The sequence below is a fragment of the Drosophila hydei genome, unplaced genomic scaffold (assembly GCF_003285905.1).
Source record: "Drosophila hydei strain 15085-1641.00,03,60 unplaced genomic scaffold, DhydRS2 tig00000063-arrow-pilon, whole genome shotgun sequence".
NCBI classification, from domain to species: domain Eukaryota; kingdom Metazoa; phylum Arthropoda; class Insecta; order Diptera; family Drosophilidae; genus Drosophila; species Drosophila hydei.
The window spans coordinates 8,514,957-8,532,768 of record NW_022045657.1 but is presented as its reverse complement, the minus strand read 5'-3'; the positions used below and the strand labels follow the sequence as shown (position 1 = coordinate 8,532,768).

The 17,812-nt window shown below is 38.6% G+C and overlaps 1 protein-coding gene across 4 annotated transcripts in view; it reads left to right on the top strand.

Annotated features, from left to right (window-relative positions):
* Window positions 1–271: 271 nt before the first annotated feature.
* Window positions 272–17,812, top strand: part of LOC111595611 — a 35,651-nt gene continuing 18,110 nt past the window's right edge. The window contains exons 1-3 of one of the 4 annotated variants that reach the window (XM_030222829.1): window positions 272–484; window positions 1,563–1,749; window positions 15,942–15,993. The gene's annotated coding sequence lies outside the window, so the exon portion shown is untranslated. Of the gene's footprint in view, window positions 635–1,562; window positions 1,750–15,941; window positions 15,994–17,812 lie in introns of all 4 variants that reach the window. The other 3 variants (XM_030222826.1, XM_030222828.1, XM_030222827.1) reach the window with 3 other exon arrangements.

Below are 17,812 nucleotides of genomic sequence, written 5' to 3'. Positions count from 1 at the left end.
GCGGTTCACGATTTTAATTTGTCAATAAACTTTAAATGAGTTGCTAAAACTTCCCTGTTGGTCAAATTGCTTTTTAGAAATATATAAATATAAAAGCTTATATAATTATGTGAGACATGTGATATGTATTAATTAAAGTAATTAAATCATATGGCTTTATTTATATTCTTAGCAGAATTTTTATTCTTGCATTATATTTAAAAAGTAATTTTTTTAATTTAATTTACTTGTATTAATTCTGAGCAATTTTTCTATTTACAGATTCGTGTTCATTCGTAGCCCTAAGCACCACATACGTGTTAAATTTGTTTTGATTGAACTGCGCAAACTCCGCAAACGTCAAACGTCAATCGAAAGCAGCGCTGCTTCGGCCGCTGTCGCAGTCGCTGTCGCTGCCTCTGCAATATTCACTCAAACATTTTCCCGTTAGCCAAGATTTCAGTTACTTAGCGGCTTTTGTGCGCAACGCAACAGAACGGAACATGTATTGAATGGTTTGACGTAACGAGCAACGTGTTTAACGTAAGCATAGCAACAACAGCAACAAGAAACAGAACAACATCAAATAACTATCCGGAATTGAAATGAATGTTTGCCCAGTGTCAAAGAACCGTAAAAATAGGAAAAAATCGAAGTAAGGCAATCAAAAGGCAACGACCCCCGTGTGTGTGTGTATTTCTAGGCATGTGTGTTTGCCTTATACATACAATAACAAAAGAAACAATAACTTGTTGTTCTAGCCATGTGCTACGACATAAGCTTATATCAATTAACAGACGATTACATACCCAAACAATTTCAATGAATGAATATGTGACAATAAGTACAACAGAATCAGATTAAGGATTTAAAAATAAAAAATAATCCTAATAGAGATGGATGCAAGTAAAGTTAAATTTAATAAGTTGCATCAACAGCAAAATAAGAAAATAATATAATATATGCATATATTCAATGATGTATTATCTGAGATATTGTTTCCTGGATTACATATTTTATGTGTGCTCTAGTAGGCGCTAATGCCTGTTTCTTATGGTCAAATTATCTATGTATATTTATACATTTAATCTTACTTACACACACACTGATATATTTATATTTATAAGCGATATATATAGATTTATATATATATATAAATATTTCAGTGTTAGATAGATATATATATATATATATATATATATATATATATATATATGTATACATATATATATATATATTTATGCAAATATAATAATTGCGTGGTTTGTTGCTGGAGTCGTGAATATTTTATTTTTTCGCGTGGCTTTCTCGCATTTGATATCCTGTAAATGCAATTCAACTGTCGAAATGGTCGGAAGGTTTTCCACCCACAATTATGCGCATATAAATTTAACCTCCTTTGCCTGTGTCAGTGCACGCGGTTTCCATGGCGTATGACTTTTTTTAATTAAATGCCAAAATAACTCAGCTGTTAAATGCTGCAACTGTCGGACTCGTTGCTCTGACTCCTAATTAACCTCTACAAGTGTGCGTCTCTGTGTGTATGTGCAAGCTATATTTAAATTTTATTTTCGGTTTTCTAGCTGCAGTCGTGTTAATATTATAAACAACTTTGTGAGTCTATCGTTCTCACAGAAAACTAAATTCAAGCATAAAGAAAGAAAAACACATTCAAAATAAACAAAAAAAAAACGAGTATTAATTGAAGAGCTGGCCATAGCTTTAATTAGCATCAATCTAAATAATTCATCGTATTTTAACGACAGACAAGTGAGTATTTTTGTACCTCAACATTATTTTCCATTATTTATGGCCTAATAAGTCATGGGAAAGGGGATAAAGCATTATTAATTAATTAAATAGATTTATATTTGTTTTAATAATATCGAATAAAGTATTTCTGTATTTAATTCAAGGCCGCTTTATAACTAATGTTGTCCTTTGAACGTATATATATATATATAGATATATATATATATATATATATATATATATATATATATATATATATATATATATATATATATATATATATATCTATATATATATATATATGTATATGCATGCATTCATACATATATACATATATACATACATACATACATGCATTCATGTACACAAATAATTTAACTGTAAGTAAAAAATGTAGGAGTCAAAATCAATTACGCAGCATAAATAACTTATGTAGTTATCTAAAGTATTCATATAGAACGAAATATTCATATACCATTATTCACGTAATTACCAACATTCATTTAGCTTTAGATCTGACTTACATATGTTTGTCTTCGGTAAACGGTTATATGTTATAGCAATCAGATAAGGTTAAGACATGTCGCCTTAAATAGCTGTACAATTCAATGGTTGTAAGCCAAGTGGAAGTGATTACGCTTGATCAGCTCATAGAATTTGTCGGTTATATCCTGAAACTCAATCAACATTTGCAGCTGTCGCAAATTTGTATTGAAAGCAATTCATTTACTAGCAATTGCCATATGAATCAATATGCAAATCTCGATGTGTACACAGTCCCAAGCTCCCTTTACCTATCGTATTACCCTCAACCTCTCACTTTCTCTCTCTGTACCTCTCCCTATCTTGTCTGATGCTAGCTGGACTGTCATGGTGCCAATCTATTCGCCTGTCAGTCAACCTTTAAGCCAACCACCCACATGCACAACGTACCATTGCGTTACGTTCGGTCCGACAGTTGGCATTTTGGCATATTTAATAATCTGCCAATTCATCAGCGCTTGGGACTTAAAAGTGTATTGTTTGACAGACATTTAGAACAACGCACACACAGCTGTTATTATAAAAAAGTCCTTCTAAGCCAAACAAAAATATAGCAGTAACAACAAAAGCGGGAAAATAATCATCAGCCACCTGTATGGGCTTGGGTTTCTGCTTACGTCCACAAAGTATTGTTTGAAGTGAAAGCTGAGCAATCAGAGATATTGTATATGGCAAGTTAAAGCTAGCTTAAGCCAAGTATTATTGCGTTAAAACCGAGCCACATTTTACGTATACGCAACGTCTGTACCCAAAATTAGCAGCCATCACGATTTCGGCTGTGAAGCGTGTTCGTGACCTGTCCCATGTGTATGGCCGTGTGTTTGACTGTGTGTGTGATGCTTATCTGCCATCGTTGTAATTGCTGGCTCACTCCTGTAGCACTTAAATAGCGCGTTGTCCATTTGCGGTCACTCAACATGTTATTGCATGAAAATATAACTGTGGCCGGCTCTTACGGTCTATGGTCAGCATAATTACGCACGCATTTGGAGCTAATAAAGAATACATTTACTCAAATGTGTATTAGATTATATTATATGACGTGAGCGTAACATAAAAAGCTGAAAATAGAAGTTCAAACATTTTGCATTGTACAGTTCTTTGATATTAATAAGCACCGTATAAAATATATAAGTAAACAATTTCCCGATCTTCTGTAAGTCTGACAAATGTCACAAGATTGTTACTCTATTATTATCAGGTAACCAAAATAGACTTAAGCTAAAAACAACTTTAAGTAACTTACCCATAATAACTAAACCCTTATGCAGCATAAGACAACTATCAAGGTTATCACGCAGAAGAACCCATATCAAGGCATTCGAGCAAAAGCACGAACTATCTGCGACAATTTGTTAACATATTTCAAACAACAACAGGGACATCCACATTCCATATTCTATATGCATATAATACATTATTATATCTTTGTATATTTCACACTCCTGCTGTGCACTCGACCGCTTGACACGCTGACAAACACGTGTCGTCTCCTGCGGTTGTCTCTCTTCAAATGTGGCAGATGCTTCAACCCGAGTCGTCGACAAAGCGAGAAGCAGCTCGGAGTGACATATGTCCACATATGTCTTGATATGACCATAGTCGAGCTCTGAAAATGTCAAGTTGGCCAAGTAGTTGTTGCCTACAACAAAAACAACAGGATATAAAGAGGAAAGCACCCGCTGCTGTCATCACCATTAACACAAAACCTGGCAAAACGTGTTCCGTGCAGTAATTTAGATTTGCCTTATAGTTGCCCGTTCTCACTGAATATGCTCTGCCATTTGTGGTTCAATCACTTCCGCAAGCAAAAAACGAAACAAATAAAGGATATTCTAACTACCCTACTACCCTAGCTTTTCATGTTTTTTGAGCGCAGCTGCTCTTCCTGCGGCGGGCGTTGCCTCATTGGCATACCCATTTGTTGGGCTGCTGCGTAATGATGATGTTGTCGGTTACTTAAGGAGATAGTAGGGAAGAAGCACATTCGCATTGCATACACAAAGGACAGACGAGTTATGTTGGCCCGACACTTGCGCACATTGCTCAGTGTCAGCTCGAGACGGAGCTGCTTCTGCCAAAGGCGACAGAATGGGACGTTTGTGCATTGTGTGACTGTCAGAGTGTCAGTTTGTCACTCTGTCAGTCAGGCAGCAGAATTCTGTGTAGGACACGCCGTGCAATCTAGGCACTGCTTTGGCTTTTGAATTCTGTGATTTAAAGATGAAGCTTGAAATGTTTATCTTTGTCCTTTACTCTCAGTGCACACATCAATTAGCCAATTGGGCATTAGTTGCTCTTTTGTTGTATCGTGGGCCACATTCAAATGGAAAGTCAACAGTCAAGTAAACATAAGAATAAACAGCCCGCAGCAATTCATGATAAACATTTGCACGACTGACAATTCAGCAATTCGCTTTGTTTCTGCTGGCAACGCAAATTGAGAAGCAAACAAACTGGGACTACAAAAAGTGAACTCGCTAGAGAATAGTGAGAAGTCCTAATTTGAAGAGGCCCTGTAGGAGCCATTGTAATCAATTTGCAGATAAAAATTCACACATGTAGAAGTTTATCTATTCGTTAGATTGTGGTTGAGTACATTAAGCGAATGATCTCATTGGTGAGACTTCATTCCATTTTGCATTCAATTTTCTTTTATGCTGATATAAACGAAATCAATTTGTGTACACATGGATTGTTTGTTTTAGCTGTTGCCTAAACAGATACCAGAAATTTGCCAGATATTCTATAAATAATTCAGACGGCCAAAATATTTTGCCTTATTTTCTGTGTGTTTTTCAGAATTATTTACATTCACTTTATGGTTCGGCTGTATTTACCTATCAGTCTTGAAAAATGATCTGCGAATATGGAAAAATATTTCAAATTAAATATGATTATGTGTGAAATTCAGATATTTTTCTAAATCACTCTTAGTTGAATTAAAAAATAATAGAATAAGCATCGGTTCGAGTTTCAGCTCAATCTGCTATGAGTCGAATAAAGCCATTAAAATGCAATTCGAAATTCCTTTCTAAACCGCAAAAACGTTTCACTGGCTACTATTCTCTTGAACTGAGTAGCAACCCAGGTGGACTCGACTGAAAATAAGTCTATCAGCCCAACGGAGCGTTTATCATTTTAACAGCCGGCAATTTAGGGATTGATAGCAAGTGATTTAAACTGCAAAACAATTTGCCACACAGTTGCCTTGCGCTTGCTTATAAAAAAAAAAAACAAAAAAGCTCGCAAACATGTTGTGCCCCACCAAGCAGTTGCTCGACACCACTTACCCACCTCGATTCCCTAACGAGCGGGAAACGGAAAACCAGATTTCGAAATTGATGTGAATTTGAAACGAAAAATACAATTCATTTCCAGTAGCTGACGGAAAGCCCAAAACCCTGAAACCAATAGCAAAGAGAATCACAGAAGCTTAGCCACCTCCTTCTTCTAGTGGGCAATTGGCAGGTGCGCAACTGGCAGACAACCTCTGAGGGAAAGAGAGCAAGATACAGACTGTGAAATGAATTTCAATGCTGAAGCCAAAATCAGTTTAAGAAGAGAAAAAGGTGTGAGTTGCTCTCAACAAACGCCTCAGCATCAATTGGATTTCCATGTTGAACGAGACGACTCCTGGAGGGGGCGAGGTGAGAAATTGAAATCATTTCTCAGTGTCAGGTTGAATATGAAAAGCTTTCGCTTATACTTTTCACATTCGCATAACAGATTGTATTGCATTTATGCCCATTGTGCGAAAGACTTCCATTCTGTTGCCTCTTTCTGTTGAGAATTGTGAATGGCGTTGGCATTGGCATCGCCCCTTGACAGAGAGATTTCTGCCTTCAATGGCATTCAGAAGGGTATACAATAAACGGATTTGCCGCATGATAAGCAGATAGGAGATAAGAAGACCCAACAGGTAGACGAGATGACTTTCAGTCCTGTTGAGATGAGAATAAGGACACAATCTGTCTGCTCAAATGCTGCTGATAAAGTTATATGTATAATTAATAAGCCTGCCTCTGCTTTATAAAAAATACTCATTATAATAAGAGAGGGCATCCTCTAGTCGAAGCTCATGCCAATGACATTTGGCTATGAGAAAGCAGGAATCAGGACTCCCGAGAAGTGGGTGGGTAGCCGAGACCCATTGTCGTCACTTTTACACTCTTGGGATATTATAAGCAGCTACACGAACAGGCTGGTTCCTTGCCCCTCGAGGTCAGAGACCCGGCTTTGTCTGGCCATAACTCTACAAATTAACTTTCTGCTTTGTGGCACTTTTAAGAAGTTTAACAATGCGAGAACCATTAGTTGAAGCGAGGCTTAAGGTAAGCTCTTAATTAGAGTAAACAAACAATTTACTAATTAATAAAAGAAAGTAGTTTAAACTGCATGGTACAAAATCAAACTCTGTGAATGGCGAGTAAAAATATAGCTGACCTGTTATATATTCCAGAGATGCTGATCCATTGTTCTTACATCTATATTCCATATTTAAAGTCTAAGTTTTTGTTTTTAAACTTGGCTATCTCTTGAGGGAGTCATGCATATCATTTGTTCCTTTGGCTGCCTGCTTTGTCATATTTATTATGATGTTTTTGTTTTCCTCTGTTTCATGTTTTCCTGTATCTCAATTCAACTTTCTGCTTATAAATTTGCATTTCATCAAATCAAATACAACAACAGGCAACTGGCAAATGGCAATAGCCTGACGGGAATATTTGTGGTCTCTCCTGTGAGTTTATCCGTTGGCTTTGGCCAGCTGGCGATAGTCGTACGAAAGATTTGTACGCCAACGAAGTAAATTTGAATTTCGACGTGCTTCAGCCAGCAAAATTTATGGCTTTCACTCAACACACATACAACTCACATACGCTCACAAATACATACATATATATATAAATATACATATATTTTGGCTTATACTGTGCTTGGGCGCACGTGGCGTATACGCAACATTCGCAAGTTAAAGTTTGGGCTTGATAAAAGCCTTTGCATTCTTCTGGGCGCCTTCAACTTGAGCCAGAAAATTAACATTCCCGCGACTCTCACTTGAGACGCGGTTGGTCTGGTCTGGTTTCAACTGCTCACCTGGCTGCACTTTAATTTGCATATTAAATGCCGCCTTGCAGTGGTTCTCCTGCCAGTCTCGACTCTCAACTGCCACCTCATTCTCATTCTGCCACAGCCCACCCCAAGTCCATACGAGTGTCGTCAATATATTGTGCCCCTTCCGACTCCCCTTCAACTCCACTTAAGTCAACGTGTGTGTTTTAAAGGGATTTTCACATGCAAAGCACTTAAGCCAACGGGGCTGCCTACTGCCTGGATACAGGATTCAGGGAGTTGATAGTCAAGAGCTTGCCGGCGCAAGGCATATCCTAACTATTATTATTGTCTCCTGCTGAATTATTCATCCTGGTCGTAAAATTCTGGGTTGTGCTGTGTTCGCTTTGCGAATGATATTTTAAATATTAAAATGGTTCGACGTTAATGGGAATAGATATGGAGACTGAGGCTGAAACTGAAAAGTGAACTACAACTATTACCAGACGCCCTACTCGCTATTATCTGTGCACCAGCTGAGGCTGCCATTTGGAACGGCGCCAAGTGCCATCGCATTTCTTGATGCCAGTCCAACTATTTCGCTCGCAATTACAATTATGTCCCCATTGTGTGCTCCTCACCGGCTGTTGCGGCAATCTTGGGCCCAAATAAAAGTCTGGGACACACTTCCCTTTCACATACAGGAGGTTCAGTTCCTCAATGCTTACTTTCCCACAATGATTTGGGTGCGGCTTATTGGCTGCTAAGAGGACAATTGTTGCCAAGAGAGGGCGTGGACAATTTAGACGCTTCATTTGTATGCCAGAGCGAAGTTTTCTAATTTTACAGTCTGTGGCTTTGTTCATTGTTGCTATTGGCGCTCCGATTTGCATGAGCGAAATCAAAAACGTGACGTGAACTCAATCTTAAATGGAATAGTTTTTATTAGTAACGAACATTTCCATTGGCTGTTGATTATGTCGTTCGACTTGAGTTACTACTTGTGGATGTAATATGATAGTCATATGTGAGTGTGCATATATATTATTAATACTCAGAGTCAATACATTTAGACCTTCTCTAATATAAATTGCAGCACTCATTGCAGCTTTTATCTTAAAGAAATTTAATGAAGCTGTAAACTGGAAGTTGCTTAGTTGCATGCAGTACACTGTAAGAATTCGCACCCAGAAGCTACAGAAATCAGTCTACATTAAAGCAGGAGTCTAGCATAAAAGTGCCAAATGCCTTGGCATTAAAATGTAATTAGGATGTGTAGCACATGACACATCACATACAGACTCTCACACACACACGTATCAGCCTGGCGAGACTCTTGCCGAAACCACCGTCAACATATTTATGGGTTCCGCCTGTTCCGAACAGGTACAGTTAGAGGCGACAGTGAAGGGAAGGCAGGTCTGCAGGGAGAGGAACGTGTGTTGCTGGCAACATAATGCGTAAATTTTGTGATATTAACGAGAGAATATAGTACGCTTGAGAGGCGGCCCATAAATCTTTTTATTTCTTCCCCTGCTGAGGCTACCTGAAATGGCAGTGCGACGTCAGCAGGCTTTTGGAGAAGACTGTCGGCAGTCACTGTGAAGCTGCTAATTTGTTAAATTGAGCATTAGGAGTGCTTTGTGGTGCTTATGATGCGACGCGCTGTCCGCAAATCAATTAAATTGCAGCAAATTGAAAAATTACGTATACGCAATGTACCGTGAGAGGGTCAATCGAAAGGTGAACAGTTGAGCAGTTGAGCAGAGGAGAATTGGGAGTAAAAGGAAAGGGAATTGGTTGCATTAATTTGCAATGCAGATCACGTTCCCTTTTGAGTACCAAATGGAGAATGGGCTCAACCACCGCGCCAGTCGGGCAGCTGCTTTAACTTCTCTTTCTCCTTGGTTTACTTGGAGTTCATTGTCTGCAAGGCTCTCGGCGTATGTGTATGTGCGAACCATTACTCAACAGTCGACACACAGACTTAGACACGTATCCTAATGTATGGCCAGCCAGCTGGACCGTGTCTGGAGTAGAACAATGGCAAATGCCATTATTAATGATGCAATTGACATGCTTCGACCAGAGACGGCGATGGAGATGAAGCTGAATAAGAAATATGGCTTTACATTGAGCCTGCCACAAATGAATGGGGCAACAATCTAACAACATTCAACAAAATCATGCACATTTTCAGACCTACGTGGATGCATGCGAGATTTGTGTTTCTTACACTGTGAGACGTTATAAGCTTAAGGACTCAACAGAATTAGATGAACATTTTGTGTTGGGAATTGTAACTCTGACTTGATTTACATTTGATTGAGTATCTCTAAGTCGTACATTCTCAACTGTTGTTGTGTCTACACTCACTCAAGTGTCTCTCTCTCTCTCTTCCTTTATGTGGCTGTGTGTGACTGTGCCTTGTGGCATGGTTCAGTTTGTGTGGACCTTTTGTTTGACTTTGTTTGTGTTGTTTGCTTTGTTAATAGTTTTAGCTTAGTTGTTGCTTCTGCTTTAGTTCTCCTTTTGTCTGGCTGCGTTCCCCCGTGTCCAATTCAATAAAAATTTAGTACGTGTTGCATAAGTTAATCGCTGGCTCCTCGTCTTCGTCTCCTTCTTTCGTGTCACATTTACTTCTCATTTTGTTTCTGTTTGATCGACCCCAAAGTTTTCCCAAATGTTTGGCTATGCTTTTTTCGTGTATAACTTTGAATATTAACAATATTTATAATATATTGAGCCAGCAGACGAACACAAGAGGTTGCTAATTAAATATAAGTATACTAGTTCACGATTTGTGTGTTTATGCATCAAGAGAGATATTTAGTTTTATGTTTAGCTAGTTAAGGGATTGACTATGAGAAAAGGCACAAATATATATGATCTTATGATATGAGCGAATAACATGCCTAGGTTATTACGAAAGTGAAGTGGAGCAAATGATGTCAGAAAAGGCAAAGGAAGAGCAAATATAATATCGTATTGAATACAATTCAAATACTTATATATATATAGTATAGTATAAAATTATATAGTAGTATAAAACTATATGTGAAGCTTTAAAGAAAGCATCAGAGCAATATGACTTTTTCAGCACTCACATTTTTGTTTTAACTTACAATGGTGTCAAAGTTGTTGCAATTTTCGCTGCAAGCAAGAAATGTTTGTTTTACACTGGAAAAAATAAACAACGGCAACTTAGGGTCTGGAGATGTTTCTGAGTTGTGCTTTATTGTTGTATCTGCTGCAATATCAACAAGCAAAGCTGAAAAGCAAACAGAGGGGGCAAAGCGGACCATGAAAGGAAGGAAATAACGTGTGTATGATGTGTCCCGATAAGCAGCTGCTGCTCGCGCATTAGACGAAAACTCGAGTCGGGTTCCTCCACCTTTTCTTTCCGGTCGCTCCCTACCGAACCATGAAAAATAGATGGCGTGCCAAATAGCGTGTTTCGTTGTTGTAAATGAATCTTATTTTAGGGTGCTCTGCCATGGGGAAGCGCCGCTCGGATGAGTGTGTAACACTCATGCAATGCATGTCAGTTGAAGATTCATGTTTGATGCACTTCGTGAATAGGAGCCCTCACGCGAATGTGTATGAAATTCAATTTTTCACAGCGGCTTAAGACTTAGCAGACAACATTATTGTTTTCGTGTTCATGCACGATGCAACAGCACTGCCTGTTCGTATTCATTGAGAGTCATTTAAGCGCATCTCTCGGTTAGTCATTGTTGCTCGAATGCTTTACTGTTTCGGCGTCATTCAGTTTAAATTTGGGTGATGGGGTGACTGAAAAGGGCACCGGAAATTACGTATACGCAGCCTGGATTCGTGTTTGCTTCCTGTGTGTGCGAACTCTTCTATTGCAATTTTCCGCCTTTTCCCGTTGCACATCGTTTTGTTTGATGCGTTTTTCAGTCGCCTAATTGTGCGTGCAAGCGACAACAGAGGCCCACTGACTGAAAGCCAACCGCTGCGTCCACAGTCCACAGTACACAGTACACAGTGCATGCGGACACACAACTCAGTCCATTGGCTTTTCGCCCACCTTTGATTCATTTTGTTGCAGGCGATTTTAGTTTTCGCTCTTAATCCTTGCCATGGAAACTGCATACAAATTGGCCAACATGTTGGCTTAAAGAGCCTTTTGAGAGCCAGTCTGATTGAAATGCAGATGCAATGATAGGTCTACGACAGAGAAAAACTCCCACAAAATAAAATAATTTCATATTCAACTTCTACATATCTCTTGTCATCACAGAATACTAAAGAGTTGCTGTTTGTTCTTTTATGACCCATTTTTATTGCTGTTTATCGATTTTCTTAGAATCGTTCAAATTAAGTTGACCCAATTGAAAAAAGTTGCCCTTTTCGGACCCTCGTTTCGCTTCTCTTTCTTTAAATGGAGGAAATAACAATCGTAATTCTCACTCTATTTGCTTAGCTGACATTGATAGTTTGTTATGACCTTCAATGATATCTTCTTTTTCCTTTCTCTCACTCAGCTCGACTGCAATTTGTGCATATTACAGACAAGAATGGGAATATGCCACACAAATTATACTAAATCCACATGCATTAAGGATTTAGATCTGTATGCTAATGTACTTTTGCTCTGCTTTATGTTTGCAGAGTCAACTAACCGGACAATCTCCAACAAGTTCATTTGGTCAGACCACTTCAAACAAGCCACAGAAGCAGCTGCTTAATTCTCTGCATCTGCCTCTGTCTTCGCCTCCTCCTGCCTTCCAGCCGAACTCATTAATTTTGCTCAACCAGAAATGAATAATGATATGGTCCGTGTGGTTAGACTTAAGGGAGGGAGAAGTCCAGGGGGTGTAGGGGTATATGTGTAAGCTTGTGGTTGTAGGTGTGGGTGTGAGTGTGTGCTGAATTGTTGTCCGTTCTGGCTGTTGATAGTTCAGCTAGTTTTCTCCTGCTGCTGCATGTGGGCACAAGCCAAGAACCAAAGCACAAGCAAGCTGCAACAATTTTTCATTTTGACTTTTCCCTTTCGCCTGTCTTCTTCTCGGCATAGACTTTCAGCTCTCACTACCCAATTACAAAAGTTTTGCAGCTTTTTTACAATTTGTTGTGTTTCAGTTTTTGCATTGTTTGTTTATGCCCCTTGCTGTAGGTATTTGTGTTGTGTTTTTTGTTTTTTTGTTTTTTGCAGCTGCCACTTCAGCGCATTTAAACTTTTTACGGTCAACTAGGGATATGAGTGTTGTCCTCTCAGTGTGGAGGCTCCTTTGCTCCTGCTGTTTTCAGAATATGTTTTGCTTCTGTCTTGCCGTCTCGTTTGCCATTCACCATTTGAGCTATCTTCGGTTTTGTGATTTTCATCGACTTCAGTCAAACTTTTTTAATGACCACATAAGCTGACCCAAACTTTATTTTCTATCTGCCTTAATAGATGTAGAATTAGACCACATAAATTAGCCAAACAATAAAATTCCTTAATAAAATATTCGTTTCTTTTTAGGTTTTAGAATTGCCTTACACACCTCAATGCTATTTTTTAATCATTGAAATTAATCTATTCAACAAGCTTTCGCAAATTAGTTCATTGTATCGGAATTCGCTTACGTGGTATAATTATTTTTAGAACTTCATTCCAATAGATTCGCACTAAGCCTTTATGTTACTCATCAAGTTTCTGCTCAGTCATGCATCACACTAGAAATCCAACTTGATTGCTCTATACTTCAACGTGCACTATCCACTAGCAGAGAGTCCATTGAGGAAGCCGCTTACCCTCCTGCTCCACACTCAACTGATTGCAGCCAACTTCCGTTTGTTGCCAATCCAACGCACGTCCTGGCCATAAAGCGCAGTGCACTAAGCCAATTTCAGAGTGTTTATAATTGAAACTTGCCAAGAGCATCGTGGACCAGAGTCGAGAGTGGAAGAAAAGCTGAAAGGGAATAAAACAAAACAAAGCCAAATCCAAAGCCAACATAGTGCAGGTGCAAAAGAAATGTAGTTGAAAGGTGAATCCGTGTCCAAGTCATTTCCCCCGAAGCGGATATAAAGCGATTTGACTTGGTGACAACATCATTTCCGCAGGGCGTGGCTGGGAAGACGAAGCAGTGCAAAGTGCTTGGCGGGCACAAAGAATAATGAGCACTTAAATTGCTGTCATTAATAAGGCGACTAACAGAGTTGCACAATTTAAAGCCGTGTGCCATTTTGATAAACTGCTCGGCATTGGCTACGTGCTCCTGAGAAGCGCTGAGATGAGTGGATAATCGACAAAGAGCCCGTCTACGATTCAGGTAAACAGGAAAGACGAGAAGAGCAGGCGGAGATGAACCAAGCTCATTAAAAATGAAAAATTAGCTGTGCAAATGGAGACCTCAAAGCGGAGATGAATAGAGACTGAAGTGTCCGATGCTAGGAACAATGGAATGATATGCAAAACAGTCTAAACGACCAGATAAAGTTCCAAAGAGAAAAACGTTTTCCCTAGAAAAGAAATTAGATTTTATTTAAGAGACTTTGTTTCTGTTTGCAAAGTTTCATATGATTTGTATGCTGTTTCTTCAAATTTATTCTATGACTGTAAGAAAGTTTATCCTCAAGAGCCAAGGTGGAAATATGTTTCAAATAAATCATCTTTAATAGACTTTGCTTGCATGCAAAATGAGAAAAGGGCTGAAGTGGAATTTCCAACTGCCTTCTCATATTTTCTCTGTAATTGAAAGGAAGCTCTTCTGCGAAGGCAAGGCAGGGGATAGAAGCAGAAGGAAGTGCTCAACTTGACTCACAAATTTGCATTGTGTGAATTGCTTCCGTTGTTGCTTCGAATATTGCCAGCTAACTTGAGAGGATGTTCTAAATCCTGAGATATGCCAAGACAAGACAAATACACGAAACAGCAGCAAGATAAATATCTGAAATGTTGCCTCCGCTTCCTTGGACCACATTTCTCTTGTCATTTCAATGCAGTTTAAAAGTTATCGCTCGGCTTAGTTGACTCGTTCTTCTCTATCTCCAGCCAATGAAAATAACAGACAAAGGCAGCAACAATCAACTCTGGCATTCGCACCTAATTCAAGACAAGTGTCGCAGATGGAGACATAAAACGCAGCCCTGTCTTTAAAGCTAATGAATTTTGTCTCGCATAATTATTTAAATTTGTGTTCTTTTTATTGGCCTGCCTTTGTTTTAATTGTATTCATTTCCATTGTTATTTCTTCACTGCTGGCTTCTTCGTTTATTTCCTCTTTCGGGCCAATTTTAGTTCTGCTGACGACTCATTCCTTTTGAATTTGGCATTCTGCAAACAAACTTGAAATGAATGGAATAGTTAATTGCCTTCGGACTGTAAATATTTGCATCACCATTTCTATATAGGCATACGATATGACTGACTTCTTATGAACAAAAATTCCTTTATTCTGAAAACATTTTGGAGAAATGTGTTTTTATTGTTACCCAGAGATTTACGAACACTGCACGCAGAGGTTGCCATTCCCACGACTAACCCAGCTGTTCTCAAGTTTCCACAGTCAATGGCCAACTAATTATTTACCTTATTTATTGGAGGCAAAGTTCTTTAGTTAATACGAAAATGCCATCTGCTTTTGAAAATGTGCCATTAATTTTCAATTAAATTGTTGCTATTTTGGATTGCTTACGGCAAATGGGGCCAAACTGTCCGACTTTCGCTCAGTTGAGTGCCTCAGGCAGAGGAAATCAAATTTGTTTGGCATCGGAATTTCTTTTCACTTTATTTACTTGGCAATGAATTCACCTTGACGAACCGCACAGACGAACGGGATGTGGATATTTGAATGCAAATCGAGGCACTACACGAAGGGTACCGTAAACACCTAATCTGATTCCAGAAACGAAGTGCACCCATGAAAAGTCCCAGTTTAGACTGTGTCAACCAGAATTTATTTGCTTGGGAGGCAGGAGGGCACTGGGATAGGGACACTGTGAGTGGCAAAAGGGTTCCCTTTAATCCAGAATTGTCAACAGATCCTCTCGCTGATAAAAGGATTCACAGGGGACAGAAGCTTCTGCGCCTGCATGAGAAAATTAATAAAAGCGAAAGTAAACACAGAACGAGCCAATGAAATGCTTGGATCAACCTCTGAGCTCCGAAGCTGACTTGTTCCACACCTTTCACATACCACCACAGAAAAGCCTTAAATTAAAAATTCACCGGCTAAATATTTACTTAGCTGCAGAATAATGCAGAAGAGGCGAGCCCTGGTGTGAGCCAATTTAATTTAAACAACGACAAAGGAGACAACAAAACACCTCTTCATAGTATCAAACGCGTGTGTTCACAGTCATCGGAATGGCAGACATAACACTAAATATTTTAACAAATTTTGTTTGATTTTCGATGATAATACGAAATACTTCTGGGAGCCATTATTAAATTCCCAATTTCCAACCTGCGATATCGAATATTTTTCTACCTCGACCCACGCAGAGCGAGTTTTATGAGCCACCCTAAAATGATTTTATTATTCAAACACGAAACCACACGACAATCTGTTTTTCCATTTAAATATTTTTAGACTCTCTGAATTAGAAGGGAACCCAGCATAAAATACGACATTTGACGTTTCTCTGGTATTTCTTTGCAGGCACCGCTGGGAGACTGGCAAAATGCATTAGGCGAGCAAGGCGAAATACTTGGTAAACCTAATTTGGAATATTATCACTGAGTAAGCGGGAAGGCGCGGAGTGGCACTTTAAGCAGAGTAAACATTACACATCAAACAGAGCAGGGCGAGTGAATTATACATATTATAATATTATTTGCCTATGGGTTGGAGATAGTTGGAATAGGAATATGAGGCAGAGAGAGGGGTCATCTGTGCGCCAACAAGTCAAGTGCGGCAAATGACAGGGACTTATGTCTGTTTCCCTTGCAGATTTCATGTCGTCAACAGCAGGACCAGCAAAGTCCAGTAGCCCTTGAGGACACTTTGTGGGAGTCCACGTCCAGCTATCTGCCACACATTGTTCCATTTAAGTTTTGGACAAATTGAAGGCATGTCCTGCAGTTGCAGCCAGAGAAAGTCCTTGTCCCAATTATGTGACAAATATGAAAATTTACAGCTGCAGCCTGCCATGCTGTCCCCTTTGTGTGTGCTGGAATGCGTATTCAATAAATGAAAGCAGGAAAGTTCCATTTAAATTGCATTAAACTTACCTCAGCAGCAGGAAGCTACCAGCGGGCGACAGGGAAACCAACGCAACGAGCGACAGCAAGCAGCCACAGCCACATCAATTCGCCTTCCCCGCCATACAACCCACAAGAAGTGTTGCATATCCGGAAGGCTCGTACTGGGGAATGCATGTTTGATGTATCTCAGCTCGAGGCAAGAGCAGAGCATGGCTACCAATTTATTGGATTGGTCACTTGGCTGCTGTTGCTGCTAATTGACTGGGTGAGAGATTTCGCCCAGCTCAATGTATTTTGGAATCTGCAACCGAAATAAGTTCGAGTATTGCTTACTTCCATCTAATTCGGCACTTACATCAGACATTTATCCCCACTCACATTAATAATTCAAAATACTCCTGACAGACTCGAACGACACAGCCTAATCACAAGGCTTAACAGAGTTAAAAAAAAGCTCTGTTAAAAGCATTTGAAATATGCGAATATATTTATCCAGCCAGCTCCCCAGACTTAGAAACCCTCATTCCTTCAGGGCGTATAATAAAAAAGGAGAGTAATAAAATTTATGAGTTTTGATTTATGTGCCAGCTGCATACGGCATATCAGCATGCGGTGCGTATACGTGATATTTAAAAAGGCAATTTTGTATTTTTGCCAACGTAGCATATTAAGCTAAAAACAAAATATAAAAAACATGAGTATAAAAGGCTTATCTTGCAATAAAATTATGAAAGCAAATTTAATAAATTAACCACACTTTGTTGACTTTGAAACTTTTTATGCCTTTTTAAATTAATAATATATATAACAATGAGCAGAAGTTGATCAGCTCTCTAGCTAATTTTATAAAATAAAAAAAAATATATAGGTTTTTGTTGTCTTTATTTATGTAATATAGCGATCAAAAGATTTTTAATCTGCGAAGTTCCATTTTGAATTTGTATAATTAAATTAACATATTAAAACAAATATTGTTGACAGAGGACATTTGCAATTCAAATGCAATATGAGGAATGTCAGGTATCTAATTTTTTTTTAATTCGTCGTTAGTTAGTCGGTTTGCGATTATTAAATAGTTTTCATTAATACAATTTTTACTTGTATAATACAGTTAGTTATCTCCGTATTACATATATGTATAGTATGTCTTTTTTTCAGAATGGAATCTCTGCTTTCATATACATTTAGCCATATACCATTTAATTTCATATTCTGAATAATGGTCTGCGATAAACTTAGTCTAATTAAGAATTTTGTCGGACTTTTTTAGCACAGCTCCGCAAAATACATTGTTCAACTTGTGGTAAACATCTTTTAACCAACATG